Genomic DNA, 6,257 nt, shown 5'->3' on the forward strand with positions numbered 1-6,257 from the left:
GTGTCTGTGTTCGGGGGAGGGGAGGAGTAGCAACTGATGACAGGAAGGGGAAGTGGAGGGGAGCTGTAAAGACTGTGTTGACTGACCTGATGATTCCCATATACTTGTTCTCTTCTACTCTTGTCATTTTCATGATGATAAAAATCTATGCATACACTTGTCTTCTTTCTGGTGAGTTATTTTTTTCTGTATTTCAACCTACTGTAGCTTGTGTATAAATAAATGCTGTAGCTGTTGGATGAAATATGTGTTCTTTATTTTGCTAAATGAGCCATTTAGTGGTCTATTTTTTTTTAAGTGAAGTTTTGCCATCACAAATAGTTAAAATGCACCAATTTTAAAAGAAATGTACATAGACACTATGACAATGGCAAAAATGTTTCCTTTATTTCCGCTTGAGTATTGTGGAGATGAAGCGTCTCTACATAAACGGTCGTGTTGGGGAAAGTGTGACGATCAAATGCTCAGACTGGGACACTTGGACTAATGTAACAGAGAATGTGAAGTACGTTTGGTACAGTCCATGCTCAGGAGACCATCACATCATCTTCAAAGCAGCATTTGGAGACACTACATATGAAAACAGACTTAAGTTATATAACGAAGGAGAAGGCTTGTTTGTGACCTTCACAAATCTCCGAAAGTCAGACTCCAAAACATACTTTTGTGGAGTGGAGAGATCCGGCCCTGATTTATTTATAAAGGTGATTCTTAACGTCACAGAAGGTAAGTTTACTCTCTTCATTTTCGCATTAAGAAAACACTCCTTTGCCCGAAAGTAATAACTTTCCAAATTGTTGATAGATTAATACTGTGTCTGTTATTTTCAGCTCATTCCCCCAGTCCCAAGACGACTCCAAAAACAGTCATCGTTGGTTCCACTCTCTCATTTGCAGTTACATACAGCTCCACGATGTCTTCAAACTTTTCAGATAGTATTACTGAAATGTCAAAAACAACCCTCAATACAACTACTGCATCAGCAACACCAGGATCTGATAGTGAGTGCACTCATCTGAACCATGTATACATAACATATACATATACATGTACTGCATATATTTAAATGTTAATTGAAGTTGCAAATCGTAAGTATTCATATATATATAAATACACATACAATAGTCAATACAATCAGATACTCAGATACATTGCCAGTACTACTTTATTTCTGCCACCTTTATTTAAAATGATGCAGTCCATGCAACAACATATCAGTATTCACATATCCTGTGAAAAGCAAGTTTGTGATTGTTAAAAGATTAATTTGTAGCAAAGAGGACAATGAGCTTATGCTCAGTACCATAAGGTGTGATCAAACTTTTTTTTCCATCTGTCTTTCTCTTTCTTTGTCCAGGAAGTGTACCATATTTGGTCATAGGTGTCATCGGCATAATAACCGTACTGATGGTCTTACTGAAGCTGATGAGCAAGATGATGAAACAGCAATTGAGTAAGACCCACAAATCCACCCATACCTTGCAAATATGTGTCTTCTCCAGTAAAGCTTCCACCAGACTATGAACAAATGATGTCCTCTATGTTTACAGAAGTTGTGTCAAGTGCTGATACACGACGCGAAGACACACAAGAGGTCAGTTTTGGTTCCCACATAAACAACTTGCTTGAAATACTTTCAAATACATTCCCTCAGCTTGTGTGGGGCTCAGGCATTTTCTCTCACAGCTCTGGCATTCTTTTCTCATTTCTTACTTTAATGCCATTCAGGACAATTTTACAATGCTAAAATAAACACAAAGAACACCTGGAATATCTGGTCTTTGAAAACATTTTTAAAAAGGATTATTGGTCCACCAAAAACACAACACTAATGTTTCCCTGCAGTGGCATAAAGACAGAAGCTGCTTGTGGACAAAACATATTTTCAGCTGGGTGCTTATTGTGCACCTTTAAGGCTAATTTAGAAGTACCCTAAATTTTTCTGTCTGTTTTCTATTTCAAGGATGCTGAATATGATGACATCAGACCTGAAGACCAGCCTGACTCAGATGTCCTCTATGCTAATTATTCCCACCACCAAGTCACTGAATTAGCAGCTGAGAGGGGTAATAGCTATTCAAACGGTCTTTATTTGAATCTAGCTCCCAGGTTTGTGGTCAATTCAAGGGGGCGTGTACAGAGAGCAGAGTCACATATGACTCGCTGTACATTGTTGCTCAACTGCCCAAAGAGGACATTGAACCCGCAGGGCAATGTGAACCAACTCAATCTGAGAGCAACCAAGATGACTCTCTCTACTCCCTGGCACAGCTACCACAAGCAAGCTGAAGGAGGCTACTGTGGTCAAAATGGATAAAAAGGAACTTTCTTGATCATTTTCATTCTATTTTTTTATGGAAATGTAGAGATACCATATAATAATAGACAGGACAGGAAAGAGAAGGAACGGATGAAATTAGATTTATATCCAGACACAATGTCACTGCCCTCTATCCTGTCACTAAGTCTGATTACCATTGTCTGCTTTATGACTCCATTACTTTATGGAATTGGCATCATGTTAGCCAAAGGCACTCAGACAGAGAGTGCACACAGACTCATTCTCACAGAAATGTTCAGTGAACAAACTGAAATCTGCCTGTGAAATTGCTGGCGATGTAGTTTGCTGTACAACGCAAGAAAATAAATACAAGAGATGTTTTTTTTTCAATTGTGGTTTAAGTTGCTTTCACTTGCGTGAACCTCAACACTCACAAACAACGATCACACCCACACACACACACCCACACACACACACACACACACACTTCAGACACACGTCACACATACAGCCAAATCACCAACAGGAAATTGATGCACCCTGCAAGTAATAGGTGTCGTGTATCTGCCTTTGCTACCAAGATTCATCAAGCAAATCAGCGATGCTGCTTCTTCCAGATCTTAACAGTCAGAGGAAGACTTCCTTCCTCAAAGACATATTATACAGACAACAGCTGTTCTAGTAGTTTTAGTAAAACGTTTTTTTGCTTCTTTTCTGCTGTTTTAATAGCAAGTCTCTTCATATGTGGATGCCAAAACTTGACTATCTGTGAGTAAAGTAGACTTCAGCAGTATCTTGCTCAGTTTTAATTATAAGAGCTGAAAGCAGGGAGTTACAGTTATAAAGAGCAGAGATGACAACAGCCTGAACCAGGACACTCAAACTAATATGGAAGGTCATAGACTCACAGGACACAGAACATTTTAACTGCATGTCAGCAAGGTTTTTAGTAGATGTGATTTGTCTTGATTCAATTTCTTAAATGCTGGCAGGATGAGGAGCAGCTTAGCATTTTCCAGACGAAGCCATTGGTGGTGAGATGACATCTACTTGTCAGATTTTATGTTGGATAGAGCTTTCATTTGAGGCACTGTCAAGGTCATATTTTCCATCTCAGTGAACATTACAGATAAAGGGACAGATCACTCCACATCTTCTCTGATGCTCAAAGGAGACAGGACGGAGATGATCCAAAAACACCACCTGTTCATGAATGTCATAATATATACAAAGTAAATACAGCTGGTTTAGAAAAACACAACATTCTTTGGTAGTGAAATAAGTGAATAATTTAATGATGGTTCAATTATTTGAAATGGTAATAATTTGGCAATCCATGCACATATTTCAGTGTGGATGGTCTGCGATCTAACCCAGAGAATGCATCATGAAACATAAATATTGGCAGTTTTTAATTCTAAATTTAGAATTGTTAAAAGACATCTACCATAGAAATGTCAGCGCTGTTGTAAAGACTTCAACTAATCCATCCTTAAACTTAGCTATCAGCTGTTAGCATCATTGGTGTATCTTTCCATTGTCACTAGTTCATGCTACTGTACTGTGAGCTTAGAGATAAACTTAATCTAACCCAGAGAGAAGTTGCATGCACATGTACTTTTCTGGCTCAGGAGATATACATTTCTACACGCATTAGTCAGAGTGAAGGCCAGGAAACCAACATTACATTCATGTTTATTAAAAAAAATGTTGACTGTCGGTAGGAGGTGAAACAAAGTGAAAATGATTAAAGCCACATGCTTTAACCACCATCCCGGATGTCATCTGTAAAGCTTTGTGCAGTCATTATTGCATCCTCAAGCGTCTGAACAAATAAATAATACTTTCCTATAGTTGGGGAAATCTCAAAGCAGGTGATTTGAGTCAGGTTTGAGCTTGAAGGCACACAACCAGGTGACAACCTTTAAGTGTCTGAAAAGTAAACCCGATGTGGAATTGCCTAAACTTGTTCTAATAGCCAGCATTGGGTGACTCCTCTGGTTTCATGAATAAGTCCAATTGTATAGAAGTCTATGAGTAAATGACTCTACTTCTCCCTTGATTTATTACCTCAGTAAACATTGTAAACATGACTTTATGGTCTAAATCGCTAGTTTTAAGTCTAAATAAAGGTCCCATTTAGAGTAAAGTAGACCACAAAACAGGTTTTGCTTTAGGGCGTGACTACCTTGTGATTGACAGGCCGCTACCACGGCGTTATCCAGTCTGGCAATTGTCCGTATTTTTGTCTTATAACTTTAACCCTTTCAAAGTGTGTTTTCAGTTCATGAAAGATAATTGTAACATTTTGGTCGCCTAATGTCTTATTCAGCATTCAAATGTTGTTTCACTTCTTGCTGCAAAAAAACAAGATGGCGACGGTCAAGGTAGCGGTAGTAGTAGTTCTTTTATTTGGATCAACAGGAAATAGATGCAGCCATCCAGTCATAGTTGTGGTCTATCTGCCTTTGCTACCATCTTCTATGTCAGATTTGCAACCCAAAAGCCACATTATACAGCCCCCTCTTCTAACACACACACGCACACACACAAATACACACACACGCGGCCAGCAGAAGTCACCTTGGCAGCGTGAATGCCCTCCAGTAGCTGTTCTTGTTAGGCTCAGAGAGTGAGAGCAGCTTGATGTTGATGTTATTGTTGTTACAGTCGTTGTGTACCACCAGGGGAAGAGTGTGGCCCGGGGTATCTACTCTGTTGTCAATGACAGTCAATGACACTCTGCTGCTAAGTGAAAAGGATTAGGCAGCTCTTCTCTCTCTCTCTCTCTCACACACACACTTTACAGGGCAGATTGCTGACAGTTGCCACTACAAGGCCTATTTTGGAAAAGGTCCTGCACACCTTCACAGGTGTTATCACTTTTACACAATTTATTCTCAACCATCGATCGCCTTTTACATCCTTCCCGGCTCCTGGAACAAATAGACCAGGCCTCACAGGACAAATGTGAGGAGTTTGCATCATTTTTTAAAAATAATATCCGAGATTGCATTGCATAAAATTTGACTGTTAGAGCATCTTGGGGAAATCTGAATTCCTTTTGTAAAATGAGTTTAGGGGAACACAGTAATATCATCACAAAGTTGAAGTCTTCCACTTGGATACCATTCCCACGTTTTTCTTAAGGAGGTTTCACAGTTTTATTTGTGCTCTCTATGGAGACATAAACGCATAATCTTGATTCTTCACTTCAGAGCAATATTAAGCCCTTTTTCTTACTTGGCATTTTTAAGCAAGATATTGGAAAAGGCAGTATTCAAACAGTTGGATGCATTCTGACATGACAAGGTTCATTAAAAATTTCAGTCTGGCTTAGAAGGGAACACAATACCAAGACGGTGCTCGTAAAAGTAATAAATGATGTTCGGGTGAGTGCAGATAATAAAACTGTCTTCATTATTGTACTCCTTGATCAAAGTGCTGCAATTAACACAGTCAATCATGAGATACTTGAATATTGGGTTTGTCTAGAAATGGCTCTAATTTGGTGTAATACTTACCTCATTGGTAGAAGTTTTTGTTAGCCTCAGTGACCATGTTCCAGAAGAGTGATATGCTTCCCCTTTAAAATGTCTCTGTGGGTATTTGTTCCTGCTGTAATGTTAGTCAGTTCCACATAAGGGACTTGTTTCTCAATTTATTTATGTTTTGTTTATGCCTCTAGGGTACATTTCATCAATATCTTTTGATGAAGTGCATTTGACCACCTATTGACTCCAAAGTGTGGCACTAATTCCACAGATCCTCCTTGATTGGCCACAGACAGCAGGTGACAGAATATAAAAGATCATTAAAGCAGCAAACTGGTTGCTCTTTGTGTTTCACTCTACGGGAAAATTAGAGAGACCCAGGGGAATGTCTCATTCATTTAAATCCTCACAGGAAGATGTTATGACCAGTTACAATCCCCTCCAAATATGGGAAGCAAAACAAGTCTTGTCTGAGAAGCTAG

General features: G+C 39.0%; 1 pseudogene; it reads left to right on the forward strand.

The window, feature by feature from the left end:
- The first annotated feature begins 242 nt into the window (after positions 1-242).
- Positions 243-4,318, forward strand: LOC116392721 (uncharacterized; annotated as a pseudogene).
- The last annotated feature ends 1,939 nt before the right edge of the window (positions 4,319-6,257 follow it).

Source organism: Anarrhichthys ocellatus, unplaced genomic scaffold (assembly GCF_004355925.1).
Source record: "Anarrhichthys ocellatus isolate YVR2014 unplaced genomic scaffold, GSC_Weel_1.0 scaffold31, whole genome shotgun sequence".
NCBI lineage: Eukaryota > Metazoa > Chordata > Actinopteri > Perciformes > Anarhichadidae > Anarrhichthys > Anarrhichthys ocellatus.